The sequence below is a fragment of the Phalacrocorax aristotelis genome, chromosome 3 (genome assembly GCF_949628215.1).
Source record: "Phalacrocorax aristotelis chromosome 3, bGulAri2.1, whole genome shotgun sequence".
Taxonomy (NCBI): domain Eukaryota; kingdom Metazoa; phylum Chordata; class Aves; order Suliformes; family Phalacrocoracidae; genus Phalacrocorax; species Phalacrocorax aristotelis.
The window spans coordinates 22,522,187-22,540,963 of NC_134278.1; positions in this window are offsets into that span (position 1 = coordinate 22,522,187).

The window sequence follows — 18,777 nt, forward strand, 5'->3', positions numbered from 1 at the left end:
CTGTTCCTTTAGGGGCTTTCTGGGTAAGCAAAACTTTCTTTTTTAACAACAAAAGTGCAGTGGCATTTATGGAAGTTCTCTACCTTTATAGAATGGTCCAATACCTTGAAAAAGTGCCTAGAAGCCTCAGATTTGGAACATATTTTGCAGATTAGGCCAGGTCAAATCCTCTTGCATTTCTGAAGGAATTGCAGTGGTAATGGTACAGGTAAGGGAATTCAGCATGAGAGCAGAAATATTTCATGTAGCTACTCACATCAGCATCTAGAGCATTCTTCTAGCTAACTGTTCTTGTGCAGCTAATCCATTGCCTCAGAAAGCTTTAGTGCACCGGGATATGTGAAAGGAAGGTTTCTTATCTCTGTAGTTTGCAATTAGCTCTCTTTTTCCTAAAGTCTCCTGCCTTAGTAAGCCTACACCCTCACAAAACTGAGTTAAAAATAGAAGTAAGATACAGAAATGCTTGCTGAAATGCCAGGAGTTAATCTGTGCTCACAGTATTTCTCACAAGAGGTTATCTCTCTGATCCTCCCTCTGACACCTGGTTGCAGCTGTGGCTAACACTCGAGCTACAGTGCAACATGCAAAAGGAATGCGGGACCCAACACTCCCAAGGTGCCATAACAACAAAAATGCAGTCCACAAACACTTACATTTTTGTGTAAGTTCCTTATCAACATGAATACTCATAAATATGGTGTGGAAGGCTCTTTGTCTACAGGTAAGGACTGCAGAGAGCAAGTCCCCAAAATCAAGCACCAGGGAAATGACAACCATGTCCTTCTGCAAATCTTACTGTGACTGCATGAATTTCTTTTAGCCATTACATCACCTCTGGGTGATGTTTTAATGCAGTGCTTGTCTTACTAGAATAATTTCTATTTCTACATACAGAGAAGACAATTTTAATTAATCCTGGACATACAGATAAACCTGCCCAAAATGAAGTCATTGCCCAGGTTTGGCAGTGTGGTGCCCTGAAGAGTGATTGAACTGTTCGGTGAGAGACAGAAGCCTGCTGTATATTGGAGAAGTGCACCAAATATTGCATTACGATAATTAAGCAGGCTTAATGAGCCCAGTATTCTAATTCAACTAAAGTTCAAAGCCAGTTTCTGTTGCAAGGTAGCTAAGAGCTTATGTTAGATACTTAAACATTAATTGGCATGCCTGAAACAAAGGAAGACATCTGTGCTAGTAAACAAAATTAGTCCAGAGACAAAACTGTGCAGCAAGCCTCACACCCACATGGACAACTTCTCTTCCAGTCCAAAATAGGGTCTTAGATGCTGGGATGGGATGGGATGGCCAAGAAGTTCCCCAAACTATACCCAAACGCTGTTTGGGAAAGCATTAGATGTGTCACCATGGGACTGTGTCCAGTCCTTGTAGAGTTTACTAACATAGACGTGGTTTATGTATCTAACTTCAGGAAGCCATATGTTTAATTGAACCCATCTGTTGATAGTGTTTCTACAGCACCACAGTACATGTTCAGGGCTTTGCTATTTAAGGTGTTTTATGCTGAAAAGCATGTGTCCAAGGCTGTTCTACGGCCATCAGTAGCTCCAGCCTATGCCCATAATACCAAACTCTCTTACCTTGCAAAATGCAACATCACCATATGTTGCTGTACGCTTCTATGGGAGAACTTATCTTGGGCCGCATATCTCCGGGACACAGGGCTCTACCCACCCTGGGGACAGTGATGCACAGACATCAATATGATGGATACAAAATGTCCGTTTATTTAGCTGCGTCACACGCTTATATAGCTGTTGCGCTTCCTGTTCCTGCCACTCCTATGGGGAGGAGTCTATCTTTCCGTCACATCCCGTGATCTTCTGGTCGCCGATCCCTGTCTATTCCCCTACAACCATAGAAATTTCTCATTTGGAACGACCAGTGCTAACTATGAAATTGTGCCCAGGAATTGCCAAGTGCTACTTGGCCTGGGTCAAATCTTGTCAAAAAACATGCTAATAATTTAGCAATAGAGAGGATCTAGTTCCCACACCCAGGGCTATACTCTGGTATGGCTTAATTTATGAATACAGATGTAGCCAGAGAGGCTGCTTTTATTCATACATATATGCCAGTACTAGCTACAGGCAGTACAAACACTACACAAGGCAGGCCTTCCTTTGCTGAGCCTGGTCCCTATGTTCAACTTCTACAGAACAATTCCATTCAATAAATAATTATACTTTAAAAAAACAGAGAACATCATCTTTTTCTGCACACGGAATTTTCTCTACCCAGGACTTTGTATTAGCAACAACAAAATTACATAATTTGTCATTTTTAAAGCTAAATACTTGCTTGGACATTAAAAACATAGATGCTGTACATGACGCCTGACACAATAAAATATTTTGAATACACTAACATATAAAAAGAACATTTTTAAGATTTGGAGGCTGCAAATCAAAGTCTAATGAAATCCGTGGGAAGGTTGCTACATACTTCAGTAAATGCAGGCACTAGCTCACAGTTCCAGCAATGCTAAATTTCCAGTAACTCTATTAGCTAAGTGGGAATTCCTCCAGATTTGCAGAAATGTGTCTGAGAGCCAAATTCAGTCCGAAGTATTTTTTAAAATATTTTTATAAACATGCCAAAGTACCTGGCATGAAAAGAATCAAGATACAGGAATATTCTACCATGATTATTGACTTTTGTTTAAAATATTATGCACCCTGAGTACAACAGCAATATGCACTGACTCTGGTTTTGGCATATCCAAATTTGTCTTGAGTTTCTTAATAATTTTAGTACTAAAAATGGACAGTTTTTAGGCGAAGACTTTTATATACACCACAACATATCATCCAAGAGGAAAAAAAAGAAAGCTATAAATTACAGATTCTGATTGGCACATTTAGAATTTTTTTGTAATAAACACTGTGGACTGAGAAAGGGCCCTGAAAGAGTAATTGGATTGCATCATCTGCCCCAGTAGAGTAAACAGGTGAGAATTTACAAAAAGAAGAGATTAAATTTTTTGCACAGTTGCAGTATTATAAAGGTCACTCCTATAATCTACCATAAACCAGATGATGATATAATACAGACTATTATTTCAAACACTGTGTAACAACTAAGGGGGTAGTAATCAGTAGTCCGCTTTCAAAATCAGAGGATGCATTGAGTAAAACTTTGAAGCAGTCTTCCCTGCTCTCTTCAAGCTCTCTTCAAGGGATGGAATTCGCTTCCTAGATGTGCACTTCATAAAGCTGAAGAATTTTATTGAAGGACAGAGCTATAATCCAAAACAAATTTGACAAATTGGAGAAGTGGTCTCAAAACATAGGTACAAGTGCAGAATATTACTTTTCAGGAGCAATAATCATTTGCAGAACTACAGGTATGGGGATAACTGAGTATGTACTCTTTCAAAAAAGGTTTAGCACTGAAGCCAAATTAAGATGAAAAGTCAGAAGGCATATTAGTGGAGGAAAGCCGTAGTGGCATACATAAACAGAAATATGCCTCTAAAGACATAAGAAAGTAATATTTCTGTTCTGCTCTGCTTTGGTAATAGTTCAGTTGGACGACAGTACCTAATTCGGGTGCCAGCATTACAGGATGAGCATAACAAAAGCATACAGTATAAAAGCTACACACTACAGTTGCTCCACTGGGACACCTTTTTGAGTGTGATATTTAACTATTTTTATGACCTTAATTTCAGAGATGTTTGCATGGAAGCTGAAGAGGATGTGAAGAACACTCTCTGCATCAGTAATATCTTCTTCTGGCCACTGCTTTTTATGAGATAAATTGTATAAACATATAAACACTGCTCCCTGTCTTAAGTACTCCTCCAGACTTGAACTGAGTTGCCAAAGTACTGGCTTCAACAGGACAAGGCTAGAGCTAAAAATTAAACAGACCCCAAAGTTACTTTCATTAGCCCAGAAACCCCAAATCTTCAAAATGCTCTTTTAGAAAAGTCAATATTAACTAGGTTGCAAGTTCTCCTCAGCTGTAGAACACACTGTTCACCTTAATTTTTTTTTCACTGGTATTTATATTAAAAATAGCAAATAAATAAAGAAATAATGTAGTTCCTTTGAATCCTATTTCTTACATGAGACAGATTTATCATTCTGCTTTCAAAATGAGCAGGTTTCTGGTGGTTTTTCCTTTGTTCAGGGCTCTGAAGCACTCTTGATCCCTGAGGCAGAGACAAGAGACTCCACATTGTTACTTTTTGTTGTGTAGACCTTTGACAGCTTGCAGAGGGAGGCAGTTACAATGAAAAGCATGTGTTACTGCACAGAGTATCTCTCTCCATTGTACTATTTTGAACAAGCCATTTCAGTTCTCCGTGCTGCAGAGTAGCAACTTGTAAAAACGACTTAACCATACTATGTTGTTATACAGGCACAAATATTTCTGGCTTCAAACCTTCAATAATGTCATAAATTTCACTGAACAACAGCCAAGTACTTCAATTAAGGCCAACTAAAGTATGGAGAAGGAAACGCACATTCACTGTGTGTTTGAGATGTAAATACAGAGGAGCGTTAAGTTCTCTTCAGGTGAAGAGGAAGATTATTTCCCTCGACTGCTCTCTCTCTCCCTCTCTCTCGTGAGTTTATAGATGCTTAGCATTTTTCAGGGTTTTGTCCAGTGAGAGCACAAAAAGTGTAAATACAGTTCAGCATCATGCACACATCTTCCCTGCTCTGCGGCTGAATGTTGCATACAATCGAGTCAATGACCTCTGTAATGGCAGGCTGTAACAGAATGAAATATGGTTCCATGTATATTCCTTTTCCCTTTCTCTCTTCCTGGTATTTAAATCAACATACTAAAAGGACAGATTTTACCTGCGCTGTAGTACTTTTGCTAATACATTAGCAGCTATAAACACACAATAGTAATCCTTTTCTCTCCATACCTCTTTTATAGCAAACAACTCCAGCCAAACATATTCAAAAAAACCCCAAACTCTGCCCTAAAATTCTCCGAAGCCACTCTGCTCCTATATGCCTTTCCAAAAAGATGGGCTTGTCAGTATGCCGAGTATGGAGGCTGGGATACTTTGGACCAAGTAGATTTTCTGCTCACAGATGGCAGCACATCTGGCAGTGCAGTGACCTGTATGTTCCCATTGATGTTGGCCAGACCCTAACCACTGTCTCATGTAAACTGTTGTCACTGGAGTCAGAAGAAATTCTTACCAAACACTTGTTATTAACAGCCCTAGCAAACTGTAGGGCTTTTCACAGCAAGCTCATAATCCATTGAGCTTGCAGGTACATGTAATGGCCATCATTTGCACATTCTGCAGGATGACGAATGTGAAGGGCAGAGTTTCAAAGTAATAAGCAGAGAGGCTCACTTATATACTCCTTATTTCTTAAAAAAAAAAAAAAAAAAGAAAAAAGAATTGGCAGATGGATGAATATGATGGCAAGTTGCAGCTTTGCCCACACACAAATTAGATCCCTTACCCCTGTTCAGTGCAGCCCCCAGGCTCAGTCAGAAAGGGGAAATACTGAGACGTTTTGCAGTTCGTTGAGCTTAAGTGTGGCCACGCTCAGCCTTCTGCTGCATATATAAATCAATTACAGCCACGTACTGGACTGTATGAGTGAAAGTATAGTCAGCAGGTCAAGGGAAGTTGTTATTCTCCTGTACTCAGACACTTGTGCAGCTGCATCTGGAATACTGTGGTTTCACTTTTCGCCCCCAGCGCAACGGTGACAAGGACAAATCAGAGCAACCCCAGCAGCACGTTACTGCAATGGTTGAAGATCTGGAGCAGTTGATGTACAAATTGATGCTGAAGGAACTGCATTTGCTTAGCTTGGAGAGGAGCAGGTTGCAGGGGAGACCTAGTAACAGTTTTCCATTTCTGAAAGGGAGTTTATAGGGAAGATGGAGCCAGAGTCTTCTCAGAGTTGCACAGTAAAAGGACAAGAGAGGATGCAAGCTGCAGTAAGGGAAATTCCTATCACATATGAGGAAAAAAATCCACAGCGAAGGTAAATGCCCAGAGAAACTGTAAAATCTCCATCCTTGGAGATAGATACTCAAAACTCAGCTAGACACAGCCCTGAATAAACCCCATCTACCTTCAAAGATAGCTCTGCTTTGAGCAGGAGTCTGAACAAGATAACCTGCCAATATCCCTTCCAAACTGTGTTTTTCCATGAGTCTGTGATTCTAAGTATTTACCATGAAAATAAACACCCATGTCTAACAGTCATTTATCTATTTACTCTCAAAGCAACTACTATAGTAGAGCATGAATGTCAAGGCACAGGGATGGAGCAGAACTTCAGAGGCAAGATCCTGCATGTGGCTCAGAAATAAAGTGTTAGGCCTTGATATATACTAAACCTCTGTAAGTCAGTCCTAATTATAACCTATTGTTAACTGAGCTACTATGCAAAATGTCTGGAGTAACAGCAGAAGTCCTTAAAATTAACTAGGACAGGACTGAAGACAGAAAATAAAAAAGCTTTGCAGAACACTCAGGTTTTACAGGCAGACAAATTTACAGGCAGGAAGCAGCAAGCGACAGGGCCATGCCCTAAGGGAAGGCAAACTGGGAGCTGAGGGTGACTGCCCACCCAGCAGCATCCTCACTGACCAGGGCACAGCTCTGCAGCATCTGTGCAGCAGTAATGATAACAGGGTGCAAGGACAGCCCCAGACATAGTGAGGACACAAATCAGACACAGCACAGCTGGGGCCAGGACTGGATGCCCAGACCAGAGCTGAAATGGAGCCCTCAAGCAGTGGTGGGGCTGGACGCTCCATGTAAGGGCCTCCTTGAAGCCTATTAGTGCTCTCAGAGCCCTGACAAATTCATGCTTTAAAGGTTAATCTTGTCTAAAGATATGTGGCCCCAGTCTGTAAATGGCAATTCATATGAAGAAAAAAAAAACCATTTGATGACTCTGAAAATCATCTTCCACAATGCAGCACAAGGTGAAATATATTTCTTATCAACAGAAAAATAACAACAAAGTGTGATTCGATTAAACAAACTTTCCTACTGCTTAGTAATAAATTAAGCTATTACATCTAATTTTGACAAGATTCCTAAATTCCTTAGTATCGTGCCTTCTACATTTATAGTGGTATCTCACAGGTCAGACCTATTCACTATAATACTACTATAATATAGTAGTGAATACTATATTCACTATAATACCACTACTACAATTGAAACTGATTGACATCTTGATTTTTTTTCTCCATTCCAGCCTGTACATTGTGGTCACACTTCAAAAGAAATTGAAAACGCTATCTGGGCCAGATTAATTTCAGTGAAGTACACGTAAGATATATTTGACCAGCTGTCACAGATTTCTCTACATGTTTTTAGAATAGCTTCAACATTGTTAAATAAGCTTCCCCAGAAATTGGAAATGCTACATCAATAGCTGTACTTAATACCAATAGATTAAATGCTGAGCACCAGCTCTGGCACTGGTTGGAAATGTGACTCTTACTGTATCCCCTACACGTGTCAAAGGATATTTCACATATGTTAGCAGTGTCATTCCTAATGGTAGGAAGTTCCTTCTGCCCTCCGTACTACATACAGGTTTTGATAATCGTCTGGTACCTGCATCTGGTTTTCCAACATGTAAAGAACCTTCACTGTTTATTGACATCCCTGAAATTTGTGCATGTTATGAATTTCCATAAAACAGGCTCAAACTCCTATCTTTAGGGACAGTTCCTAGGAACTATGAAATCAGTGACAGCATCCTCCCAAGGCACCCTGAAAAATGAAAATTCATTAGTCTGAGTCTATGCAGAACTCCTGCCATGAAAATAAAGCAATGTTTCCCACCATGAGATAAAGTTATTGCCAGTATGGGTGAGCATATGGGTAATGAGCTAAGAACTGCTTGAAGTCTCTGCTGGCATTTTAGCAACAACTTTTGAATCATTCTCTTTTAGCAAAGTTCACATACTGAACCAAGCCTCCTATGCTTTAGGAAACAGGAAATCTAGTTTGTCCCCTCCTAGCTACTCAGAGCTCCACTCTGATTACAGTTATTGTTGTTGCTGCTGCCATATGGAGCTGTACAGCATACCACCATTTTTCACCTTGAAGGTACGTATACTACTGATCAGGGAAGGTGAGAAGTCTGCATTCCCAGTGGGAGCCAGTGCTCCCGATGAGTTTCGTCAGGTACCAGAGAGCACACTGCTTCTAGAGTCTCTGCCTGCCAGCATTGTGCAAGACCATTCATCAGCTCCCTGAAGTTTTTTGCCTCCATGTCAGGCAGGAGCGTGTTGATAACAAGCCACTGTGGCAGTGCTTCCGGCCCCTCTATGCATCTCAGCAGTCAGCTTAAACTGCAACAGAAGCCCTCCCTCCACTGGGAACACTGCACATTGGTGATGTTGCCACTTCGCCTTCTGGGCTTCCCGTATGCCAACATGACATTCATTCACTAAAAGAAAGTCTGCAGTAGTGCAATTAAAAGTTAGCTTTTAATTGTTAAGTTTCTTATCAACAGAAATCAACATCTTTTGTACAAAATAATTTTCACTCATGTTTCCTTCAGACCACTGTTTTTTCTCAGTGCTAGCATGTTATCATTCTGGGGTACTGGTATGCTGGAATCCTGATAGCCACACTTTTTCGCAGCTTCCTAAGTTCAGAATCCAAAGCAAATGGCCCAGTACCCTGTGAACGACTCACCCTCCACTCTAACCTCATTTCATTAAGTCCTTTTTCAAAGAGACACTTGCCTTTCTCCATGGGAATAACTGCCTTTCCTGTACCCAGTCACGTTCCCCTGTAGTCAGAGGTTGGAGCTATTCTTTGACTTCCTTCCTTACAAAATAAACACAGTTATCTCAGTACCCATCTCACTCAGCCTTATGAGTTTCTCTCCTGGTTCCTTAGCAATGACTTCATCAAATCTAAATTTTTTGCCAGTACCATAAAAATCTCTGCTTATCCCTTCAAGAATTTTGTGCTCTTAGCATCAGACACTGTCTGGAAAGCACAAGTGGAGTCTACAAAAATAAATTATTATTGTTACTAGTCTTATAGAATACAGCAACTACAAAGAACCTTAAGTTCCTCCATTCTGCCATCCTACACCAAAGCAGGGTCACCTGTACCCAGATTATTCCTGGTAGACATCTCTCTAACCTGTTCTTAAAATTCTTCAAAGATGGAGATGCCATGACCTTCCCCAGGCAGCTTTTCCATCCCTTTACTATTCTTACTGCTAGAAAACTTCCATGGTGTCTAACCTGAATTTTGTGATGTAATTTAAACTCTTATATCTTGTTGCATACATATATATGTACATAGACATAAAGAACGAATTATTTCCTTGATCATTGCTGAAGTCCTTTACTTATTTGAAGTTTGACGCTCCTTTCCTTGTTTTTTTTCCTTGACAATCCTCTCTCTTTCATCTAAATAACCCTTGTTTGTTCAGTCTTTCCTTGTAGGTCATGTTTTCCAGACCTCTGGTCCTTTTTTGTTGATCTCCTGAATTTCTCTTTTTCTTCTTCCACAAACTGGAAGCCTCTGCTTCTACAGAAACCTCACTATTGTGCTCTAAAGACTAAGGATTACTTCGTATGTCTTACAAGCTGTATTTCTCTTCATCTGGACATTTTCATCTAAATGAGGTGCATTAAGTATGTAGGTATCATCCGTGTGTGCAGGCAAATAGCAGAATAACAAGTCGCTTCCATTGGTTTTCTTTCATCAGCTCTTTCTTAGCCTCAGGTTTGTCTAGCATTCCAACATTTGAATTAAGAAAGAAAAACACAGAGTGAATCCCTGGACAGATTCCAGAAAAGATGAGACAAGTTGTAGCACTAAACATTAATACAATTGTCAGAGGCTAATCTAAAGCCAATACTGAGGAGACACAGAGAAGCCTGAGTTACAAAGACACATAACTGGAATTTTTTTGTTTAAAAACATATGGAACTTGAGTTTTAAAGATGCCTGTTCTCTTCTGCCTATGTGAGAGCTACATGCAGGCAGTTCTGCTAGAAAGGTACTAAATCATAGGATCACAGAAACACAGAATGGTTTGGGTTGGAAGGCACCTTTAAAGATCATCTAGTCCAACCCCCCTGCAGTGAGCAGGGACATCTTCAACTACAGCAGGTTGCTCAGAGCCCCATCTAACCTGACCTTGAATGTTTCCAAGGATGGGGCTTCTACCACTTCTCTGGGCAACCTATGCCAGTGTCTCAACACCCTTATTGTAAAAAGTCACTTATGTTCAATTTAAATCTACCCTCTTGCAGTTTAAAACTCTTGATCCTTGTCCTGTCACTAGAGCCCCCTCTATATATTGAAAGACCACAATAAGGTCTCCCTACAGCCCTCTCTTCTCTAGGCTGAACAACCCCAACTCTCTCAGCCTGTCCTCACAGGAGAGGTGCTCCAGCCCTTAGATCATTTTTGTGGCCCTCCTCTGCACCCGCTTTGACAGGTCCATCTCTTTCCTGTGCTGAGGGCTCCAGAGCTGGACGCAGGACTCCAGGTGGGGACTCACCAGAGCGGAATAGAGGGGGAGAGTCACCTCCCTTGACCTGCTGGCCATATTGACTGCAGCTCAAAATGAAATCTAGAGGACTCCATGCCTGGCTTAGGCCCTTTATACTAGTTCATAAGAAAAGGAGTTACTTGAACACATCACTCCCACGTGACCATAAAAATAAGCCCTTAGGATCTGGTAGACCAAAAGAAATATTCTTAATGGGACTAAATAACCACAGTAATGACAGAAATTTTGGCAGCAGTTTAATACTCTTTGCAAAATGAGTGTTACAAAAAGACATGTCCTCTATTATTTTCACCAACTTTTTAATTAAAAAAGTGAGTCATACTTCATATAAATGTGCTTCCTAATTTTACTGACTCACTGGATTTACTGAGCAGGAAAAGGAACCCGTTATCTGGAAAGTTCACAGACTTTGACACTTTTGTCTAAGGCCCATGGGCTAGACATCTTAATGGGTACTGGAATCTAAACTTTTGGTAGCAGGTTCTGAAAATGGAAACCCGCATTTTAAATTTATAACCTCTACACAGAGAGCTACATGTTTATAAAGGGTATTTAAAGTTAAATGCAATTGCTTATAGCTCAATAGTAGGACTCCATCAGGGTAGATCTTTACAAAAGTCTCCCTTTCTCTGGCGTTGGATCCTTGATCAGGGATCCACAGCTCAGTACCATCTTCTACGGACAAATATAATTATTATTCAAATCCTAGGCAGGAATCACTCTTTTCATCCAAAACAAGGCCAAATTAGGAAGGGTCCACAAAGCAGGAAACCTGAATTCAGTTCCTTCCTGGTGGAGTGCTGTAGGAAGGAGGCTACACAGCCTGCCATTCCCTGTTGAAGTTGTGCCATTATTCAGCAAAGAGGACACTGATGAAATCACAGAGTAAAAAAACAAGACAGCAGGAACATAGCTTATGCATATTTACATATACAAGTAGGCAGAAACAAAACCAGACAGATATACAATGCATACGACACATAATATAATATTTCTAGCCAGGTATATAGCCTAGTGATTAAAGTACTTAGATCTAAAAAACCTCCGCAGAGTCCAGCTCCCAAGAGAGCAAGCAGAGTTTACCCAGTGATATTCCTACATGCAGTGGAGAACCAGCACTAGCAGGAAGGTCTTAAACCCAGGACTCACACTCCCTTATTCCAAGTGCCTAAATCACTGACTGATGAACACGTCCATGATTATGTGGCTACAAAAGCCATTTCCAATTCTGGGGAGTAAGCCATTCTCCATGGACAAAAATTTTAAAAATATGTATTTTTAGGTAGTTTCACCTAGAAGCATCGATTTAATGTAGCTCAAGCCTACGTGTCTCAACACAAACCATCCTAACAGTTAATTCAAGAGATTTCCATGTCATATTGATTCTTCATCAGAGACAGAGGACATGTCTTTTTGTATGCGGGAATCAATGGAAAGTTATCATGATGTATATAGCTACGTGGTAGCTTTCTACCCTTCTGTGGACATTGCAGCTATTTGTCACCCTCAAATGTTACTCCATCCCTCAAGTTATTTGTGAAAACATTCAAAATACCAAACCTAAACCAGAATTTGTGGAACTTTCATTTAGACTTAAAGCTGGGCATTGGGGAAAGCCCTATATTCTGCTATGCAGGAGAAAGGAACTGTTGTTTTTCTCACAGAGCACTGAGCGAACGGCGGCTTTGAAAGAAACCATTGCATGCCCTTCACAGAGAGAGCTCCTTCACTGATCAACTCATTTGGTTTTTCATCCTAGGATGTTAAAGTTTGATGATCATTTGATGATATTGTATCTCTCTCTCAGTGTGGAAATATCAGTACTGGATATACTTCCTTTTAGAATGATGAGAAGTGAGTCAGTTTCTCTTAAACGATTATATTTGTAACTGGAATGCAAAATATGTTCTGCTATACATCTCTCTGCCCCTGCATACTTTCAAGAAAAAATGTAGGTAAAAAGAACAGCATTACCATTATAATGTTATTTTCCACTTTTATTGTGATTTTCTGTTATGAAATTATGTTTTAAAACTTTCTGTTTGAAAAATAAATTACAAGCCAATGTGCAATCACCAGAAATATCAGTTACAACTTAAATAACTGGCTAAAATACTGAAATTGTGATAGAAGAGTACAGGTTAGAGGAACAAAAATTGGTTAGGAAAGGATATTTATTGTTAAGGAACTGGACTGAGACTCAAGAATTAAGAATTTTGAACTTTCTGTTACTATCTTGATGTACCTTTGAGCAAATAACTTCATCTTTTCTAGTCACACTTCATTGTTAAAACGGGAATAACAGTATTTCCTTACTTTATAGGAGTATTAATGAGGATATGCATGTTGGTGAAGAAGGCTATTATGGTACTGAGTGATGTGGAAAATCCTTCAAGTAATTAAAAGAGAATTTGCATTTATTTTCTTCCTTTCAACTAATGTTTAATAGCTCAGTTGTCAGCAACAGAGTATTTGTCAACAAGTGAGATAATGACCTAGAAACCAGAGACTTACAAAAACAGTTTAAATTCCACATTCTGCCTCTGCGTTTGCATGCTCAATACTGCATAGTGGCTCAGCCAAAGAGAAGTGACTGATATGAGCAAAGGAAAAGTTGTTTCAGTTAAGTTCTTTTCTGCTTCTGAGGAAAGTATTACCTTTTCCTGAACACTGAATTTGTAGGAAGTGTAGACCTGACAAGGAATTTATTTGCCTGAGTTAACCCAACATCTGGCAGACAGTTAAAGGCACCTTTCACTACTTGCAGTGCCTGTGCTGCTGGAAGTCAAGTGTAACCAAGCTCTACTTGTCAAACGCTGTAATAGAACAAGTTGCAGTGCACAAAGGAGACGTATAAAGTCACCAAAAAGGAGCTGAAAAACATAACCCCATAACCCCATTGCTAAGGGACATTCCTCAGCTGGAACTCAGTGGTGCTCTTTGGGAAGACAAAGGACAGAAAAATGAAGGTAAAGATGAAAGATGGTGTGAAGATGCCTTTATTCTTAGCTAGGTCTGAACTACTTTGCAATGAATGCAGTTCTTAACGTCTATCAGAGCATCCAAAAGACGCTGAAATAAATGATTTCCTTATTTCACAGCCTTCAGGAGACAAGATACCATGTAACTGTACATATTGTGAGAATGTACCTTTCATTCCAGAAATGCCCTCTTCCCCTCCCTTCTGCCCTAACCTGACTGGCAGCATTTGTAGAAGGTTCTGCATTGAATAGTACTTGCTTTTGTCTCTTTTTCATCTTAACTTTTGAAAAAAGGTAGAAGGTGTTGAGCAGAACTGGGGCTTCGCAGTTCCTGAATTTTTATACAGTCACATTCAGATGGGATCCTTCTCCCGGACTTATGACTTCAGAAATTAAATGGATGATGCTTAATGGCTTAATGGGTAATAGCGAAAGGTTTGGTTGACAACCTGCCTCACAACTATACAAAATCTCTAAAATCTCCACATAGCATGAATTTACCTCTCATTTTCATCTACCATCACATAAAAATAATTAAAACAAACCAGTAAAATATAGAAATTGTCACTAATAATGCAGGACTTGTGCTATCCTGTGTTCATACGTCTCAGAACTAGGTAAAAAAAGTGCAGGTCTCAACCCCCCCACAGATATGCTAACAGAAGCAAAAATCATTGTTAATTTCAAATTTCATTTAAAAGTCAAGAGAAAAACCCAGAATTTATATGAGGAAATGAAATCAAGACTATGACAGTAAACATTGCAAAATTTAAGACTGGAAATTCATATATTTCATAGTCAATATTATTTCTGTTATCCTATATTTTTTTACAATTTTCTTTAAGGTATAAGCTGACAGATTTTCGCTGTGACTTCTACAGATCAAACTCACCAGTGACTTGGCTCCTGAACCATCTCTTATTCTACGAAATACTGCTTGGTGTTTGCTTTCCTCATCTTTATTGGTAATGGCTAGAAGCCTTTAGCAAACAGGTGGGTCTTGTAGTCTGCTCCACCATGGTTGTGTCTAGTCCCTTTTGGCTTCTCTGTTTGAATCAAATCTCAAGGAGATTTAGAAAAATGCTCTGAAAATACTCTACTACATGCTGACAGTTACAGTAAGCAATAGTGCAACAGTGCAAACAGCATGAAGAAAACAACATGTCCCCATGTTTTTGTGACATACCTGAGGCTGAGAGAGCAAGGAAGGGAGTAAAACTTCTTTTAAAGGAGATTTAGGAATTTTCCTTAATGGAACAGCTTGGGTGCACCAAGATGAAACCATAGATTGAACATCAGAGCAATCCAGAGTGTATGATAAAAATCCTGCAGTGATCAAGCTACTTGATTAGTGCTGGGACTGTCACAGGAAGGAGTGCGAGCCATAGCAAATGTTGCATACAGTAACAAGAACTACCAACAGAGTGACATACCTGTTTCCACATCATGTGGATAATATTATTGACATGTTTTCTATGTCTTCTTTAGTGCAATGTTTAATTACATACCACATTCAGTTCTTCCCAAGCTGTGCTGAGGATGAAATCAAGGCAGGATACTGAAGGAGGCTCTTATCTGCAGCAGTCTCATATTCTGAGGGAATAAGAAGGTCTCTAGTGGATGACGCAGGGTACTTCTGGAACAAACAAGCTGATCTCAAGCTTAAGGCAACTAAATCTTTTCACAGAATCACAGAATGGTAGGGGTTGGAAGGGACCTCTGGAGATCACCTTGTCCAACCCCCCTGCTTCAGCAGGGACACCTGTAGCAGGGGGCACAGGAACTCGTCCAGGTGGGTTTTGAATGTCTCCAGTGAAGGAGACTCCACAACCTCAACGGGCAGACTGTTCCACTGCTCTGGCACCCTCACAGGAAAGAAGTTTTTTCTCATATTCAGGTGGAACTTCCTGTGTTCCAACTTGTGCCCATTGCCCCTCGGCCTGTCATTGGGCACTATTGAAAAGAGCCTGGTCCCATCATCCTGACACCCACCCTTTAGATATTTATAGGTATTGATGAAATCCCCCCTCAATTTTCTCTTCTCCATGGTAAACAAACCCAAGTCTTTCAGCCTTTCCTCATATGGGAGATGCTCCAGTCCCCTCGTCATCTTCGTAGCTCTCCACTGGACTTGCTCAAGCAGTACTGCGTCCTTCTTAAACTGGGGGGCCCAAAACTGGACACAGTACTCCAAATGTGGTCTCACTAGGGCTGAGTAGAGGGGGAGGATAACCTCTCTCAATCTCTCAATCTGCTGGCCACAATCCTTTTAATGCATCTCAGGATACCATTGGCCTTCTTGGCCACAAGGACACATTGCTGGCTCATGGTTGACTTGCTGTCCACCAGCACTACCAGGTCCTTCTCAACAGAGCCGCTTTCCAGCAGTTCAGCCTGTACCGGTGCAGGACGTTGCACTTGCTCTTGCTGAATTTCATCAGGTTCCTCTCGGCCCAGCTCTCCAGCCTGTCCAGGTCTCATTGGATGGCAGCACAGCCTTCTGGTGTATCAGCCACTCCTCCCTGCTTGTTATTATCTGCAAACTGGCTGATGGTACACTCTATCCCGTTATCCAGGTCATTGATCAATATGTTGAACAGGCCTGGACCCAGCACAGACCCCTGGGGAACACCGCTAGTGACAGGCCTCCATCCAGACCCTTCTCCATTGAACACAACCTTCTGAGTTCTGTTGTTCAGCCAGTTCTCTGTCCACCTCACTGTCCTCTCATCCAGCCCATACTTCCTTAGCTTGCCTGTGAGGATGCTATGGGAGACAGTGTCAAAAGCCTTGCTGAAGTTGAGGTAAACAACATCCACTGCTCTCTCTTTGTCAACCCAGCCAGTCACGCCATCATAGAAGGCTATCAGGTTGGCCAAGCATGATCTTCCCTTGGTGAATCCATGTTGACTGCTTCTGATAACCTTGTCCTCTACATGCCTGGAGATGACCTCCAGGGTGAACTGCTCCATCACCTTTCTGGGGATGGAAATGGGGTTGACTGGCCTATAGTTCCCCAGGTCCTCCTTCCTGCCCTTTTTGAAGATGGGAGTGACATTTGCTGTCCTCCAGTCCTCAGGCACCTCTCCTGTCCTCCACAACCTTTCAAAGATGTTGGAGACTGGCTCAGCACAAACATCTGCCAGCTCCCTCAGCACTCGCGGTTGCATCCCATCGGGGCCCATGGATTTGCAAGGATCCAATCTGCATAGGTCATCTCCAGCCCAATCCTTCTCAATTGATGGTAAGTCTTCCTTTCTCCAGATTTGTCCTCTCTTTTCTGGGGGCTGGGATGCCTGAGGGCCAGTCTTAGCAGTAAAGACCAAGGCAAAGAAGGCATTCAGTAACTCTGCCTTCTCCGCATCCTGCATCGCCAGAGACCCTTCCTTGTTCAGCAGCAGGCCCACTGTATCCCCAGTCTTCCTTTTACTGCTGATGTATTTAAAGAAGCCCTTCTTGTTATCTTTGACATGCATTGCCAGATTTAATTCCAAGTGGGCCTTGGCCTTCCTCGTCGCATCTCTGCACACCCTGACAACATTCCTATATTCCTCCCAAGTGGCCAGTCCCTTTTTCCGCATACTGTGAACCTCATCCTTTGCTTCCTTGTTGCTCACCCTTTTTGCTTCTAGCCTCCCAGCAATTGTTTTCTGTCTCTGTTTCTTCCAGATTCCTGTGTGATGCCAGGCTCCCTCTTAGATAAGTATTTTAAAGATAATCACTATGTTCTTGTTTTCTGTCTTTCTTAAGAGCTGGCAGCTTGACAAAAGTGCTAAATGCCCCGTTGTCCCATCCCAAGCCAACCAATTTGGAAGACCTGCCTCAAAGGCACGAGAACTTTATATTTGAACAGAAAAGGCTGTCAGCATGTTTTACCTTGAAAAGACAACTGTATTTCTCTTTTACTTTATTCTTAGTAAAAAAATTCTTTATTTTCACTGAAAATTTCCAAACAAGTATTAGGAGGAGGCTGGCACCTGCCACTTATGCTATGACTGTATTAGTAAATAAAATACTCTGAAGAGGGTTCTCTAGTACTGAGTAGCCAAGTATCACAATATGGCTTGCAGACATACCACTACATTTTCTTAGGTCCCAAACAGAATGGCCACAGCCTGACTGTCTCCCTGGCATGTGCTGACTGAACTATGCCCAAGCATCAGCTGGGACACTGCTGGTTTGCTCAGGACAAAGTTTTGCCAGGATGCAGGCTAACAATTAGCGGTACCAGCAGTCAAGTGCCCTGGCTGTATTTAGCCTCATGGTATAAACTGTCTCCAAGTTTAAGCTCTGATGGGTGTAAGTACTAACATTATGAACAACTGAGAATGTCATCTGATCATGGAAGTGTGATACATCTGTAATAACAGGCAGAGGTGCAAGTTCTGATCATCCTGCTCTAAGTTAATTCTTTGGGGGTCTTTTCCAAATGTCAGTTTCATACTTTTTTCATGAAGTAGCCATATGGATTTTATAACTTTTAATTGAAGCACTCTGGGATCAGGATATTCATTATTTCTGTTTCATTCAGGTATTAAAAAAAAGTAAACATATATGAATTTGTGTCAGTAAAATAGTTTGAAGACTGCCTTCCTATGGCGATATAATCTGAAGTGCCGTGGATGATTTACATTGATTCTGCATTTATAGTTCAATACCAGTATCATTGGAAGGATTTATTCCATGAAATTACAGTAAAGCTATGTTTGTATTAAGTACTTGATTAAATCTCCTTCTGAAACATTTGGTGTTTAGACATGGTAATAATAGGATAGCAGATTTTAACATTGGTTAAGCACTGTAATTCCCCTGTTGCTGTTCTTAATACACAAACTGTGCTGACCTACCATAATAAAAATACCACACACCTAACTAGCACTTTTCTCTGTGAAGGATGCCTAAACGTTTTACAAACTATCCATCATTCTTCACTACAGATATAAAGACTTTCTGGAATTGCCTCTAGCATTTGATTAATACTAACAGCTCAAGTCACCCTGAGTCAGGAAATAATATCACACTGCTCAAAATGGACAACACTTTACATATCCAGGATGAAGTTATCTGAATTAGACTCCAAGGGATCTCTTGAATTAGTATTTCAGCACTTTCAGAAAAAGGCATGGATTATTTCACAAGCAAAATTATTCAGGACCATACTTTTTTACCAGCCATTCCTCTTCACTGGCACAACAGCCACCCTCTCATTTTGAGGGTCCCATGAATTGTTAATTCCTGGGTTACATTATCACTTCTGGGTTGGA